Source organism: Carlito syrichta, unplaced genomic scaffold, assembly GCF_000164805.1.
Source record: "Carlito syrichta isolate Samal-C Ts95f unplaced genomic scaffold, Tarsius_syrichta-2.0.1 Scaffold312189, whole genome shotgun sequence".
Taxonomy (NCBI): domain Eukaryota; kingdom Metazoa; phylum Chordata; class Mammalia; order Primates; family Tarsiidae; genus Carlito; species Carlito syrichta.
This window is the reverse complement of record NW_007256285.1, coordinates 167,079-184,746: the sequence shown is the minus strand read 5'-3', so window position 1 is coordinate 184,746 and position 17,668 is coordinate 167,079.

The window sequence follows — 17,668 nt, the reverse complement described above, 5'->3', positions numbered from 1 at the left end:
GGGTGTGGTGTACACACCTGTAGTACAAGCTACTCGGGAGGCTGAGTGGGAGGATCACCTGAGCCCAGGAGGTCCAGGCTGTGGTGAGCCGTGATTGTGCTACTGCACTCCAGCCTGGGTAACAGAGTGAGACTCTGTCTCAAAAACCAACCAAACAAAGCTTAAAATCACTGAGAAGTTGATATCTCCAGCTCTAGCAGTTTTAGAATCAGATATATTTGGAATATCATTTTACTCTGGTTTATTATTACACAGATTAGAACATACAGAAGTTCTAAAATAGAAAAATTTGACATGAGTCTCTTTTTCTTTTTTCTTTTTTTTTTAATTTGGAGTCCCACTCAGTCACCTAGACCGGAATGTAGTGGTACAATCATGGACACCGCATCCTTGACTTGCTGGGCTCAGGTGATCCTCCCTCCTCAGCCTTCCAAGTATCTGGAACTAGGTGTACAACCATTCTCAGCTAATTTTTTAATTTATTATAGGTACGAGGTCTTGCCAATTTGCCCAGGCTGGACTTGAACCTGTAAGTTCAGACAATACTCTGACCTCTGCCTCCCAAAGTGCTGGGATTACAGGCGTGAGCCGCCGCGTTTGACTGACAGGAGTTTCAATATAATAAAAATACGATCATAGAGTTGAAGTGAAGAAAAAAATCACTCTGTGGAGGACATGTAGATCATCATTAGCGCAAATTGCAAGAAATCTGTCAGCAAATTATGGTTGGTCTGCTGAGAAAGGCAGTGTTCTGTGGGTAAATGAAGTGGTTTTGGAACATGGCTAGATCCATCCGTTTACATATCACCTGTGGCTGCTTTGACCTCACATTACAGAGAGAAATAGTCTTTGCAAAAGACTGACCAGTAAAGCTAAACATGCTTACTGTGTGATCCTGTACAGAAAAAGTTTGTCAAGTCTAGAGCAAAAGCTGGACAGTGCCAGTGCACCAGAATGATTCTAGTTCAGTTGGGGAAGTTAGTATTGAGACATTCTTTTTTTTTTTTTTTGAGTTGGAGTCTCACTCTGTCACCCAGACTGGAGTGCAGTGGCCGCTACCGGCCACCACAGCCTCGACTGCTGGGCTCCAGCGATCCTTCCGCCTCAGCCTTCCAAGTAGCAGGAACTATAGGCGCACGCTACCACGCCCGGCTAAAATTTTGATTTATTGTAGAGATGAGGTCTCACCAAGTTGCCCAGGCGGGTCTTGAACCCGCGGGCTCAAGCAATCCACTCACCTCAGCCTCCCAAAGGCGCGGGATTACAGGCTGAGCCCCCGAGCCCGGCTGACATTCTTATATGTTAACCGATATAGTGTTTTTGTCCTCTTAGACCTTATATTCTAATTAGCATATTTACTCTGTCACCAACAAATGCATAGAATATTTCACTCACTGTACGTATAATAATGACATAACAAAATTAAGTAAGAAGCTCTGCTAATTATCAAGTGTTCTCTAGGCATTCTGTCCATTATTGTGTATGCATTACTTGTTTAAACTTTATACTACCTCAATGACAGACATTGCATAGTATTCCCATTTTCTAGAGAAGCAAATGAGGCTTAGATACTTTGTGTTACATTCCGAAGGGCACATTAATACAAACAGGAACAATTTTTTTTGAGTCATAGTTTTATTCTGTCACCCAGGCTGGAGTGCGGTGGCACACTCACGGTCACTGCAGCCTCGACCTGCTGGGCTCAGGCAACCCTTCTGCTTCAGCCTTCCAAGTAGTTGTAACTACAGGTGCGTGCCACCATGCCCAGCTAAGTTTTTGATTTATTGTAGAGACGAGGTCTCACCAAGTTGCCCAGGCGGGTCTTGAACCTCTGGGTTCAGGCACTACTCTCATCTCAGCCTCCCAAAGTGCTGGTAATACAGGCATGAGCCACTGCACCCGGTCTATGTACAATTTTAGGAGTCTCAGTTCTTTTAAAACAAAACAAAACATTATTTTTAGAGATGGGGTCTTGCCATGTTGCCCAACTGGTCTGGAAGTCCCAGGCTCAAGCAATCCTCCTGCCTCAGCCTCCAGAGTGCTGGAATTTCAGATATGAATCACCATGCCTGACTGAGCCTCAGTTCTTAATGCTATGATTAGGAGGGGCATGGGAGGAAATAGTGGGGGATGCTTGTATCCAGCCATTGACTGCAGGTAAGTTTGCTATATGTGATCTATTAAATAACTCAAAAGAAATGAAGAATTAATCAGAAAAACAAGAGAGAGAAAGACTGGGTATATAAAAGCCACAGGAAGTTTCTAAACTCCCTGATCATTTTGCAGAGTATTGTGCAATCCGTTTGGCTGCACTGAATGAATACATTTGCTCAGTTAATGAGACTGCATTGATAGGCCACATGAGAAACAATAATACTAACAATAACAAAAGTCTTGGTTGTTTATTGAGCACATTCTAAGCCAGCTTGTGTATTGTCTGTTTCATCCACACACTAACTTTATGAGGAAATACTACTATTGCCCTCATTAAATAACTTACCCAGAAATGCCTAGTGAGTACTTGCCAGAGTCAGCTTTTAAACAAGTCATTGTGATTCTAAGGCCCTGTGGACTTAGTCACCACACAGCACCCTCTCATGCCATCGCTCCTTGAGTAACTCTCCACACATGGTGGCCGGCTGCAACTCACTCCCGACCAGTTGACTTTTCATTTCTTGTATTCAAATCCTCCAGAAGTGAGGACATAACAGGTTTAGAGAACAGAATCTGTCTTGGAGCTGCCTGTTATGGTCTGAATTGTGTCCTCCCCAAAATCGGTATGTTGAAACCTTAACCCCCAATGTTACTGTGTCTGTAGTAGTCTTTATGTTAAATGGGGTCATATGGGTGAGACCCTAAGCTGATAGGCTTATGGCCTTGTAGAAAAAGGATGAGAGAGATATCTCTGTCTGCCATGGGAGGACTTAGAAAGAAGGTGGCCATTTGGAAGGTGGGAGAGAGCCTTCAAGAGAACCTAACCATGCCCGCACCTTGATCTTGAATTTCCAGCCTCTGGAACTCTGAGAACATAAATCTCTGCTGTTTAAGGCACCCAGACTATGGTATTTTTTTATAGCAGCTTGGGCTGACTATTACCCACCATGGGGCAGAATTGTGGTGCCAGGTCTCTTCATGTGGATCAGTCAAGGATTCCTTGTCCCATCAACCACAACTGGTATCAATGGGTTATAATCACTTAGAGGTTACAAAGGGAGTGTGGCAATGCGATCGAGAATCTTGGAATTAGATGGTCATTGGACTATAAGCCTCATTTTAAAAATTAATAAGAAAAGGTTATAAACTGTCCAAAATCATCAGCGTTGACTTTTTAAAATGTTGCTTTATATTCACTCAAAAGCATACATGTGTATTTTAACTTTTTGTTGATATAAAATTATGCATGTTAATGGGATACAAAAGATATTTTGAGCCGGGCTCCGTGGCTCAGCCTGTAATCCCGCGCCTTTGGGAGGCTGAGGTGAGTGGATTGCCTGAGCCTGAGGGTTCGAGACCCGCCTGGGCAGCGAGACCTCATCTCTACAATAAATCAAAAAATCAGCCGGGCGTGGTAGCGCATGCCTGAAATTCTGGCTACTCGGAAGGCTGAGGCGGAAGGATCCCTGGAGCCCAGCAGGACGACGCGGCGGTGGCCGGGAACGTCCGCTGCACTCCAGTCTGGGCGACAGAGTGAGACTCCAACTCAAAAAAAAAAAAAAAAAAAGATATTTTGATATATGCATACAGTGTGCAATGATGGAATCAGGATATTTAGAGTATTCATCACCTCAAACATTTATCAGTGCTTTGCCTTGGGAACATTTCAAATTTTCTCTTCTAGTTATTTTGAAATATACAGTAAGTTATTGCTTACTGTACTCATTCATCTGTGCTATCCAGAACCAGAACTTACTAATTCTATCCAACTGTCTGTTTGTGCCCATTAATCACCATCTCTTCATCTCTCCCACCTTCCTAACCTCTGGTAAATATCATTCTACCTTCTACCTCTGTCTACTTTCACTTAGCACAATGCATCTGAGATTCATCCTCATACAAATGCTATATTTGCTTTACAGTTCTAGGGCTGTCTATTCAGCAATGTTTCTTTCTGATCACAGAATGCTAGCATCACTTTTGTTTTACATGTTTTTTTTTTTTTTGACTTGGAGTCTCACTCTGTCGCCCAGACTGGAGTGCAGTGGCCGCTCCCGGCCACCGCAGCCTCGCCTGCTGGCCTCCGATGATCCTTCCGCCTCAGCCTTCCATAGCTGGAACCACAGGTGTGTGCTACCATGCCCGGCTAATTTTTGGATTTATTGTAGAGATAAGGTCTCGCCTGCCCAGGCGGGTCTCGAACCCGCGGGATCAGGCAATCCGCTCACCTCAGCTTCCCAAAGGCGTGGAATTACAGGCTGCAGCCCGGCTTGTTTTACATGTTTTTAAGAAATAAGTCACTTTTTTTTTTTTTAGTTGGAGTCTCACTCTGTTGCCCAGGCTGAAGTGCAGTGGCATGCTCATGGCCAGCACAGCCTCGAACTGCTGGGCTCAGGTAATCCTTCCACCTCAACCTTCCAAGTAACTGGAACCACAGGCACACACCACCATGCCCGGCTAATTTTTTTGATATACTGTAGAGACAAGGTCTTGGCAAGCTGCCCAGGCTGGTTTCAAATTCCTGGACTCAGGCAATCTTCTTGTTTCAACCTCCCAAAATGCTGGAATTATAGGTTTGGGTCACGGCGCCCAGCCATAAGTCACTTTAAATGTTGGAGGGAGGCATTTGGCCTTTATTAAAATACAGCTTGGCAGTCACAGAGCAAACACAAATGAAGATTAATAGGCAACAATGAAGGGGCATAGAAAGCACTTCTCTGGGCACGGAATTTATAACTTCAACACTGGGTTTATTTTAGCTGAATCATGAAAAGATCTTGCTTGTAAAATATTCTGGGAACGCTCTCTTAGGCAGAGGAAAGAGTATAAACAAAGATATGGCTGTAGGAGGCCATTGATACATTTTGATGCCACCGTGCAATACAGTGCAGTTATGGAAAGGAGTGTTCATGGATCACGGTGCCCTGATCTGCCAGGTAGAAGGAAGGTGGGTGATTTACCTCTTCAGCATCTGATAGCCTGTACTCTAGGTATACTACCACTGAGTTGTGTCCTGCTAGGTAAGTGCAATCTGGAATAGATTACACTGTGAGTTGAAAAGATATCAACAAATAATTGAGAATTTAATGACTGAGCATTTTTTGATTGATAGAGCTTTTGACCATAATTCCACATCAACGTAAAAGCCATTTTGTTGGTGTATTAGTTATGATTGGCACACAAACATTTGGATATTTTTAGTGTATATAACTTGTTTTTTTCTTTTTTTTTTTTTTGAGGCGCAGGATTACAGGCTGAGCCACAGAGCCCGGCTGTGTACATAACTTGATGAATTTGGAAATTTGTAGGCACCTATGAGGCCATCATTAAAATCTAGGTTATGCACATGTCCATCACCACTAATTCTTGTTTATTGTAAATATTTGAGAGAAAAAAATTAAAGAACAATGTGACTGGTTTTTTTGTTTTGAGTCGCGGTCTCACTCTGTCACTCAGGCTGGAGTGCAGTGTCACGCTCCACTACCGCAGCGCCACCTGCTGGGCTCAGGTGATCCTTTCGTCTCAACCTACAAAGTAGCTGGAACCACAGGTGCATGCCAACATGCCCTGCTAATTTATTGTAGAGATGAGGTCTTACTAAGTTGTCCACATGGGTCTTGAACTCCTGGGTTCAAGGAATTCTCATGCCTCGGCGTCCCGAAGTGCTGGGATTACAGGCGTGAGTCACCGCGCCTGGCCTCATGTTCGTTTTTGTGGACAATCAAGCACTGAAGGCGAAAGGTTTAAGAACGTGGGGCAGGGATAACAGGGATGCTGTCCCTTCCGAGTGAACCCTGCCAGACCTCATCTACAGGAAGTCCTCTCTGCGGTTTCTGTCATTATCAAGTCTTCCCAAACACTTATGACTTTCAAGAGCAGCGAGCTACCACCACATTTCATCCTGTGAGTGTTCCCTCTGTCCCCACCAGGTCAGTGGGACCTGGTGCTGGCATGGACCACAGGAGGGACAGGCGCTGGCTGCTGAGGGTCAGGGAAGGAGGGAGGAGTTGGGAAAGGACAGCATGAAGAAAGTATATCACTATCGGTGATTATCTGAAGGTGTAGTAGAAGCAGACAGGAATGTTGGGGACAACAGGTTGAGAGGTTGTGATGGCCCATCTGCTGTATCCTCACAGCCTGGGCATGGTGATGTTGTGGCCTCCCACCCAGGGCAGCAGGAGGGACTGAAGGAGCCTGGTTGCTGGAGCGGATATTCCTGGCCTTGAGGCAGGTCTGACAGGTAGGGGTTGGTGTGGGGGAGGAGGAGAAGGGAGACTGAGGGAGGAGGCTCTGACCCTTAGATGACACATGGAATGTCCCTGTGCATCTTTATGTTTGGATCTGATGACAGGCCTTGGCCTTTGGCTGCCCTGCCCTGTTCCTGCCTTTGCAAAGGTCATTTTGCGCCAGTGGTTTTTACTTTTCCCCTGTCCAGGCAACTGTGACCTCCTCCCTTGGTCTTGATTTCTTCTGCTGGTAACTTGCTTTTGAAGATCCCTTTAATCTGCTATCAGAAACCTTTTGTTTATTTGTTTGTTTTGACAAGGAGCACAGGTAAGTTATCCAAATAAACCAAATCTATAATTTTGCCCAGAGATCATCACACAAAGATGTAGTTTCCAGGCACAAAAACTCTTAGAACTTTTTATAAGGTAAATTGTCTGCCATCATACACTAATCCCCAGAGATTACTTGGGGGTGGTGGAATCTCACTCTATTGCCTAGGCTGGAGGGCAGTGGCACGCTTGAAGCCACTGCAGCCTCGACCTGCTGGGCTCTGGAGATCCTTCTGCCTCAGTCTTCCAAGTAGCATGAGCCACCACGCCCGGCTAATTTTTTGATTTATTATAGAGGTGATATCTTGCCAATTTGCCCAGGCTGATCTCGAACTTGTGAGCTCAGGCAGTCCTCTCACCTCAGCCTCCCAAAGTGCTGAGATAATAGACGTGAGCCACCACGCCCGGCTTCCAGAGATTACTTCTTTGCAAGATGACAGAAAATACTGATTGTCAAATAAATATTTTAACTTCCAGAGAAAATTATTTTAAACTATATAAGAAGTTTTAGTTTACAAAAGATTAAAAGACAGTTTTAGTTCACCTAGATAAATAAGAAAACACAGATAAAATGTGAATGCCATATTGTCATGTGACACTTCAGTGAAAAACAATGGTGGTCTTTGATGTGTTGGTGTCATATTTCATTTCATAAACCACTTGCTCCCCTAAGGTCATGTCTACATAGACACTGTTTTACTATGGAAAATGGATTCTTGGGAAAATGTGTTTACATTAAAACAATTTGCCCAACATTAAAAAATAGGCCATCCTTTCACATATCCTAATGCACATAATCTTGTCCTTGCTGAGAAAATGTGATAAAATCAGGGATTTGAGCTATCTATACTGAATGTTTCTATTTTTTTTTTTAAGTTGAAGAAAGCTCTTGCCATTAGTGGTGTGGGTAAAACTGCAACTGATTTATATTAAAATGAAAAAGTTGGGAAGAATGAGATAATGAGGTGGTGTAGGTGACCTGGACGATCCTAGGTCAGAAGACTTCCAGGAGCTCCAAGTGTTGCAGACTGTGCTCTCTTCTTTTTGCTTAGTACATGTGGCAAATGAGAGCTTGTGCAGTTAGCATTCACATAAAGACTAAGTTTTAAATGAGAAGCTGTCATTTTGACCTCTACAATAAGTTATATCCAGGGCATATTTAGGTCTTTTTTCTCCCTTAATTTTAGAAGCTTGCCTTCCACCATTGTATAGGAATAATAACAGTTTTTCACCAGGATACTCAAATAATCTATCAGTCAGCAATGAAGCTGTGAATAACAGATGTAGGATTGAGTTAGACAGATACACAATTCGAGAGGTAGATCTGAGTTCAGTTTTATTTAGGCCAGTGTTTTCATGATCGGTATTGAACACTGAGTTATGGACTGGCCTCTGAGAAGGACTGAGCAAGCCTCTGATCCTCAAGAGTCTTATAGACAAGTGGGTGAGATAAACCTAGAAAGACACAATTTCACCTCTATGGGACCACAGGCAAATGTGTATGTCACTGGTGAGGTAAGTCTTTAATCATATTGGGTGCAGGTGTTGAGGATACAAATCTGTGAAGGATAAAATGTCAGAACTAGAGACACGCATTTGTAAGTTGGTGAATAGGAACAACAGAGAACCCATGAATGCAGGTCATGCCACAGACACAGGCAAAGTGAGAAAAGCTGAGCATACCACTAAGAGTCAGAAGAGGCAAAAGAAACCTTTCTGGGAGACAGTGTAAGTAAGGAAAAATGGGAGACAATCGGAGACTTTCTCGAAATCCTTGCTTTATTCTGTCACTTATCCCTTTCAAAAGGGCTTAAAAAAACCTAAGATTGATTGCCAGAAAATTCTTATTCAAAAGTCTGCATACAGAATATATCATGCGTGCATTTTTTTATTTGAAAATAAGCTTCAAAATACAATATGTAGAGAGATAGAATATACAATCAATACGAACCAATAGCTAAAAATATAATCCATCTTAGCTAATATGTCTCATATAATCAGTAATAATACTGCCTTGAAGGAAGACTGGTCAGAAAAAAAAAGAGAGAATACCCATGCCCACTCACACTTATAGGGTGAGGTTGGAGAGCCTGTGCTTTTTCTGTGCCCACCAACTCACACCCCAAGTTGCATTCCTGGCTACAATTTAGAAATAGCTTTATTTCTCAAGTGATTACTACCTGCAAGGACAAGGGCAGGCCTTTGTGAAGATCTATTTCCTGTCTGTCTGCTCTCCTATTCTGACAACACTAAAGAGGGACTTTTCTTCTGTGAGAAGGAGTTGTATGTGACCTTTGGAAAAAGGATCAATGTTCCAGCCTGCAGAAGGAAACTTTAAATCTGGAGGAGAAAGAGCCTCACCCAGTGACATGGGCACATGCGTCCTCTACTGCAGCCACCTCCATGATTATAGCCTAAAACGTGTGTATGAAGAAGAACTAGGGCATGGTACTGCACGGATCCCCAGGGATCCTGTGGGGACAGGTGGGGCCTGAAGTGGACACTGATTATGACTAATGGGGCTGGCTGCCTTAAACCTTTTCCATTCCCCACAATGCCCTGTATAGCAACCCTCCTTTGGATGCACACACTGATGAACACAAAGTGAGAGAGCACAAATTTAGGATGGAAGGCATCCTAATCAAATGCGATGGAAGGAATTTTGATGCCTTTTCAGTTATTATATCTGTCATTGAAGATGAGGTATCATCTCCACTAATGGTCTGTCCTGGAGCCAGGCACTTGTATGGGTCAGAGGTAGAACACGTACAGGTTTCGAGGAAAGCAGTCATAGCCCAAAGGATGCTGGGAGAGGCAGGGCTGCAGTGTCCTTTGGAGCCATGGAGGAGGAGCTGTGTCTACAGTCAAACTGCCCTCCCAGCAAGGCCTAGGGCAGCCGTGCAGGACTCTGACATTGGTGTCTAAGTTATGGACAAGAATCTCATGTACCTTTGGGCTTCCCAAGTGTATTTTTGTACATGCAATTTTTTTTGACTTTTATTGCCATAATTCCAGGGAAAACGAAGAAGCCAGAAGGTGTTCTGGTCAAGTCAAAGTATATGGAAAAGGCAGTGTGAAGATTAGACTGATTGTAGAAGGCTTTGAAGTCCTCTGGCCTCCGGCAGTGGAGGTCAGTCCTCTGACATTACAAACTCTGTCTTTGGCAACACTTAATAAAGATACAAACAGGTCCATCTTTCCACTGGAAGGTACAATGGAGTTTCTTGACTAAGAACAGAAAGGTGAATCTTCTAAAACTTTATTTGATGAAGATGGTTTCTCATCTTCAATGACAGATATAATAACTGAAAAGGCATCAAAATTCATTCCATCCCATTTGATTAGGATGACTTCCACCCTAAAGGCATCATAGAAAGAATGAGGAACATCAGAGGAGAACAAGGAAGGGTTTGGATGAAAATTCTCATGGGTTCAGGAAAGTCTAAAGCTGCCTGCCCAAGAAAATGCTGTATGTCAGGAAAGAGTGTGGGAACTGAAGAAACAAAAAGAAATGCTTGAAAACTTACACACACAAGAAAACAGATTGTAATGACAAAAATAGTCCAATAAAATCTCTGACTGCTACTGTGCTAAATCCCTTAAACATGCCTGCTCTCTTCAGAGATTACATAGATGATGCAACAAGGAACCAGATCAACAGAGCAATCAGAAAATGGAAATTAAGGGTATCAGTCAGCAGTCAATGTGCAGAAACTCATCGTGCTATTAAATGTTTCCTTCAAAACATCTGAAAGGGAAAATCAAGATCTGAAAAGTTACGTGAAGAAAATCAAATGACACACTCATAGTGCCTGCCAGGGTGATGTTCTGCTGTATCAAATGATGTTGTTGTGGTGATGGTTTTCCATGATTGGTTTTGGCATGTTTACCACAACCTACAGAGAAAGGACTAGTCCTGGAATCACACAGTTGTGGAGACCAGAAATCTGAAGTCCTCATATCAGCAAGGCTGCACTCCCTCTGAAAGCTCTATGAGACCCTTTCTTTGCAAGTGTCAGCTCCTCTTGGCACTTCATGGCCTGTGGCTGAATAATTTCCATCTCTGTCTCTGTCTTCACATAATCTTCTCCTCTGTGTCTCTTCTTTTATATCAAAAGTTTGACGCCATCCTAGTTTAGATAAGAAATCAATAAGAAGTTGACTCATATTCTTCTAGTTAGCCACTTATCCCAACAGATATTTTGAGATGAAGTAAGTTTTCCAATTATTTGAAATGTCCCATTTCTTACTTCCTAAACTCCCATATGTATTTAGGGTTATTTCCCTGATGATCTTGGCTTCATATTTTAAAAACTCATAGAGGTAGTCACTGTTTATACCAGACACGTCCAACCTGTGGCTTAGGCCACATGTGGCCCAGGACAGCTAGTAATGTGGCCCCACAGGATCTTTTAACACCATGTTAAAACAAACATATCTGATGAGCACCATGAGAAGTCTTATTTTATACATACACACACACACACACACACACACACACACACACACACACACAGACTATATTATGTAATTATGTGTGGCCCAAGACAATTCCACTTTTTTCAAAGCCAGAAAGTTAGACACTCCTGGTCTACAGTGTTTAAGAATTTCCCTCATTGAATGCTGGGAAGAGGGAACCCTTCTACATTCTTGGTGGGAGTGTAGTACAACCTCTGTGGAAAACAGTTTGGTGATTCCTAAAAGGTCTAAAACTTGACCTTCCAAATGACCCCGCAATCCTCCTACTGGGAATATATCTGGAGGAACTCAAATCACTTTATGAAAAAGATACCTGCACACACATGTTTACTGCGCATTGTTCACAATCGCAAAAACATGGAACCAACAATGCTGCCCATCGAAAAAGGACTGGATAAAAAAAAGTGGTACATGTACATGATGGAACATTACACAGCCAAAAAAAAGGACAAAATTATGAACTTCACAGCAACTTGGACAGACGTAGAGTCTATAATACTGAGTGATCTATCACAGAAACAAAGAACTGAGTGTCACATGCTCTCACTCATAAGTGGAACTTGAACAATTATAATACCAGAAGAAAAGGACTGTCAGTATTGGGAAAGTGCCAGGGGTTGGGGGTGGGTTGGGGGCAGGATTGGCAGTAGTAGGATTCTGCCGGGGAAGCGGGGCATCACCTCATCAACAAGGATACCTTCATAATGAACATTTATATAATTAACCCTGAATTATAACCAACATCTTTAAAATAAAAAAATTTTTCACCGATTAAAAAACAAAAGAATTTCCCTCACGATTCTGGTATATTGAATCATCCAGATGAGCCCAATATAACCTTGTCAAGTTTTCCACTCCACTCTAACCAAGGAAGAGAAGAGAGAGAGCGTATGGCTGTCCCATCGTTCTCCACTTCCTCCTCCAACCTTTCCTCCCTGAGACCAGAAGTCTGGGAAGCCTACTCACCTTCACGGTCACATCAGCATCTGAGATTAAGGGGCTTGGGGTATCTCTGCGGGCATAATCAGGGGCATCCCACCTTCCAGCGGGGACTTGGGGGCATGTGAAGCTCGCATCACTGCACGGGGAGCGGTGGCAGATACCCAGGGACGGAAATAGAAGTCCAGAGACAGGAGGGCTCTGGTCTGCAGAATCCTCTCCGCAGCGGTGGCGCGGCCCCCGTGACTTATTGGGCTCCCGCTGGAGGCAGCAACGACAACCTGACCCTCAGATGACTCGTGAGTGTCGCTGTGCATTGTAGGGCCTCCTCTGACGTTTGGCCCGTTCCCCTGGCCAGTTGGCCCGTACCCCTGGCCAGTTGGCCCGTACCCCTGGCCAGCACCTGCAACGGTCGCTGGGTCCCGTGCACGTCGGCCTTTATCTCGCGCAGGTGTCGTTGCCTCCCTCGCACCCCTCTGAGGGTCTTCGGTTTCTCTTGGCTTGTTTTTGCTGCATCCTCCCAGGGATCCTATGGGCAAGCGTTTTCCCGTTATTCGAAATGAGTTCAGTTTCAAACTGCACTTGTTCTGTGGGAAACTGTTAACTGAACATTTTAATTCCAAGAAGTCAGTAATGCTCTGCGTGAAATGATTCATGCATCTTTTTAGAATCAATTTTGCTACTGTCAAAGAAATCTCTATCCAGAAACGATCCCTCCAACTTTCTAGATCTATGATAATGACTTTAATCCATGACACTTTAAAATATAGTGTAAAGAAAAAAAGAAAGAAAACCAAGCAACATTTTGGAGCCCTTCCACACATTACTGGTGAATGTGTTCATACAGATAGGAATATTAAATAATAAGGGTGGCTGGCTTTTATCTTCCATGCCCTTGACGGTTTCTAGATCCCAGTCTCTCCTGTGTACGACTATCTATAACATGAAAAAAATTAAATCACGAAAGGATCATTTGGAATGTCACTTTGTCTTTTTATTGTCTTGTTGAACTTAATCTGGTTTGCGTCTTGAACTTGTAAGCTTTTGCAAATAACAACATTTTTAATGTCTTTTTTGTTCATTTGAAAAGCTGATGGTTCTCTTCATGTTCTGTATATTCATTTAGGTATTTAGATGTATATATCTTTTGTCATTCTGCCATCTCAGATAATGCATCAGAATGCACTTATCTGTTCAACAAATATTTACTGAACTTGTGTTCTAGGCTAGGTTTGTATTTCCAGAAGGAAATATAAAATCAATTTGAAACAGGACAATAAATTTAAGTTCAAGTGCTTAGTATTTGTTTCCAAGAAAGGATCTATCTTCATGAAGGACAAATGTAAAACAACATATACAATTTTAAAAACTGTGTATATTAATGAATAGTTGGAAAGTTATGTGCACTGATCTATTTAATTTGTCATCAATTTTTAAAGTTTTTGATTGTTACTGCAGAACTGGGCTTGGTAGAGTAAGGTTGTTAGGCCAATTCTACACTGCCTGTTTTGGTACATCCTGTAGCAACCAGTTCTGGGAGCCAGGGACACAGTCATGAAGCTCAGTTTTCTGTTCTGCCCCTAGCACCTGAATCCCAGTGCAGGCCCCTGTCTCATCTTCACCACAAATATCCCTAATGAGTATAGATGCCAAAATTCTTAAAATAATTGTATAAAACCCAAACAAATTATATAACAAAAAGAAATCAATACAATCCAGGAGAGAGGGAATGGTCACATATCCAGGTCTTGAACAGCTGACTGCTGGAGGTGCTGTGAGTCAAAATGGACACTTCTACAAGAACTTTGAAGAAACTGGTGTCCCTCAGAAGAGTACTCTTAAACTGGGATGGAAAGACAGGTGTTTGAGGGCAATGTGTTTCATTCATTGACATAATTCAGTCCTCAATCAAAATGGTAATCCACAACAAAAAATTAAGCTAATAAATCCACTGTTGTACACAAAGACCCTCTGAAATAACAGAGTAGAGCCACAGGGCCCCACCTGGTCATGAGAGACAAGCAGTCTGGGGAGGAGCTGCCCCGTAGCTTGTCCCAGAGGGAGGGGAAAGATTTTGAAACAGAGAAAAGGGTCATCCTATTTCTGCCAGTCTGTACTGGGAAAGCAGCTTCAGATGATCTAGAGCACCACTCTTACTGCCACTACTTCCCTCTCCACAGGTAGGTCAGCGAACGAAGACAGACAACAGTAGTAGCATGATCAAGTGGAGTTAATACCATGAAAGCAAAGCTGTTTTACAATGAGAAACAGCATCAACATAACTCACATATGAAAGAACAACAACAACAACAAAAACAAAAGAAAGAAAGAAAAAATACAATCATCTCAATAGGCTGAGTAAAAGCATCAGCAAAATCCAAAATCTATTTTTGTTAAAACCATTCAGAACAAACTAGGAATAGAAGACAAATTCGTCACCCCAATTATGAGAATCTGTGAAAAACCTAGACCACATGTTGGTGAAATAGTGAACACCATCTGCCTGGGACCAGGATCCAGGCAAGGATGGTGACTTGCCTCTGGTCTCAGGTTTGTGTTAACAGAGGGAAGAGGACTGGGTCACAGTTGTTTCCACAGTTGTTGCTTCTGCTCCTGCTGTGGTGTTGTTTTGAATACTGGTATAGTGTTATTGGAGAGCCTAGTTATCGATGCAAGCACAAAAGTAGTTGGAAGGAATTTATGAAGTTATTTTTAGAGAAGAAATTTCTCAAATTTATATAGTATGTTGCTGTTGATGTGGCTAGAATCTCAGAATTCTGTAAACTTAATTATTTATTGACTGACTAAATACTTAAATTAAAAAATTTGTGAAACATACAAAGTATCTAGTATGTGCTTGCAGTTGAGATATTGTGGCCAGGGCAAAAAACTTTGCACAAATGACATATATGGAATTTTAGCAGGCAATTGGATTTTTGCTCTCTGTCTTCATAAAGAAGAAAAGCACAAGGATGATCATCTTATTGTCACCCTCAAACTCTATCCTACCTTTGGTATTTACTTCAAGTAAACTCTGTGTTCTTCTACTTGGCTACCTCATTCTATCTATACATTTTGTAAATTTTTTATAATAGAAAATTAACTCATTTTTGTAATCACTTTGCTTTGAGGGCTTAGGAAAGAAAACATCTACTTTCTTTGTGAACCGTAAGTGCAAGGAAAAGAAAATAAAAACAACACTATGACTACTTATGAATGCTTGCATAAGAATACATTTCCAGAAATACTAAGAAGATAAACTGTGTTTGCCAGTAGAAATTAGCTCCCTGCTACAGATAACGAAGGTGGTTTTGAATCAGTAAGAAGCAGGACATAAGTTTTGGTATCTCACACACACACACACACACACACACACACACACACACACACACACACGGCTCTAGACTTCTACAGAGCATGAGCAGAATACTGATCAATGAATGTGTGTATGAAAAACACTTGAGGCCAGAAAAAGAGCCATCAAAAAAAAACACAACGTTTTGGTAGAACAACTCTGGGGTGGATGCCTCAAGCAGATCACCTTCCTGCACCTGATGGTGAGAACAGACCGTGGGAACCAGGGAGAGAGGTTGTAGTCCCCGACTAGACACAATCATACTGGATATCACATTTATTTGGGTTGTGCATAAATTGCTGATTTAAAACATTGCTATTTATTTATTTATTGGGTTCAAGCCATCCTCCTGTCTCAGTCTTCGAGTAGTGAGGATTATAGGCATAAGCCAGAGCATCTGGCAAAACATTACTTTTCTACATGAACTCATGAATAGGTATGACAACCCAGAACAGACAAAAACATGACTCAGCTGTGCATTTTCAACAATCTGCATCATTAAGGGAGCCTGGACCACAAGAACCCCCTGCCTTCTTTAAAAGGAGTAGAAGATTAGGTAATAGGCTGTGATATCACAGGTCCCTTCTTCATTGCTTTCAACATTTTGGTCTATGTCTATGTCTATGTCTATGTCTATGTCTGTGTCTGTGTCTATGTCTATGTCTGTCTATGTCTATGTATGGTCTATGTCTATGTATGGTCTATGTCTATGTCTGTGTGTCTGTGTCTGTGTCTATGTTTGGTCTATGTTTATATATCTACATCTATATATCTATATCTAATCTATATCTAAATTTTTACCTATAGCTATTTGTTTAACTAGACACATATATCCATATCTACATATATATCTCTTTTTATTTATTTTTAAGTCAGAACCTCCATCTGTTGCCCAGGCTGGCGTGCAGGGGCACGCTCATAGCTACTGCAGCCTCAACCTACTCAGGAGATCCTCCCGCCTCAGCCTACCAAGTAGCTGAAACTGCAGGCATTGCTACTACACCTGGTTCATTTTTTAATTTATTGCGAAGACGTGATCTCACCATTTGCCCAAGCTAGTTTCAAATTCCTGAGCTCAGGCAATCCTCTAGTCTGGCCTCCCAAAGTGCAGGTGTGAGCGACCACGCTTAGCCTCTCTCTATATTTTGAAAGTCTGGTATTAAGAGTGCTCTTGATGTCTCTCTTGGACTATATGGAATAGTTTTATTAAACTGAAATTCCCTCTCAGAGCTACTATAAGCACCAAAAGCAACAGCTGTTTGAGGCATTGTAGCCTAGACTTGAGGGGCAAGGATCCCAGAGAGAAGAAAACTGAACTGAAATAGCATTCACAGTAGGCAGGTATTATGTTAAAAGATTATTCTGTATTATGATGCAAATACTCTAGAAAGAATTATTTATACCTTATTAGAAACTATTTGATGAATACTTTGGAAAATCCCTTTGGAATGAGTGAAAAATCCTTCAGGGCTAGCCGGAGAGAGAGGTTTTGTTGTCAAAGGGAAAGGGATTAGTTAACCAAAAGTAAATTTAATCAACTTTACAGTTTTGCTCAGGGACCATTAAGCAAAGATACAGTGTCTGTTCAAGAACCTGTACATGGAATTTTATTTTTTAATTCGGAGTCTCAATCTGTTGCCCAGGCTGGAGTGCAATGGCACGCTCACGGCCACTGCAGCCTCTACCTGCTGGACTCAGGAGATCCTTCTGCTTCAGCCTTTCAAGTAGCTGGAACTAGAGGCGAGTGCCACCACACCTGGCTAATTTCTTGATTTAGTATAGAGACGAGCTCTCACCAAGTTGCCCAGGCTGGTCTTAAACCCCTGGACTCAGGCAATCCTCTCGTCTCTGCCTCCCAAAGTGCTGGGATTACAGGTTTGAGCCACTGGGTCCAGCCTTATAGAAATTTTTATGAGGAAAAATCCTGCTAGCAACATAGTAACACATAGAGCTTATGAGAGTGATGGAAATTTTTGTATGGTAGGTAACAATTTTGAGAAAATTACTTTTAAACTATGTGGGAAGATTTTTGTAATAATAACCATTTTCAGTAAGCTTTCATAAATTAGAAAACCCAGATAAAATGTGGATGCCATATTATCATTTAATAATTTTGTTAAAAACAGCTTTGATCTTTGGTGAGTTAGCTTTGGAAGGCTTTACTCTAATGAATGTCATTAAAACC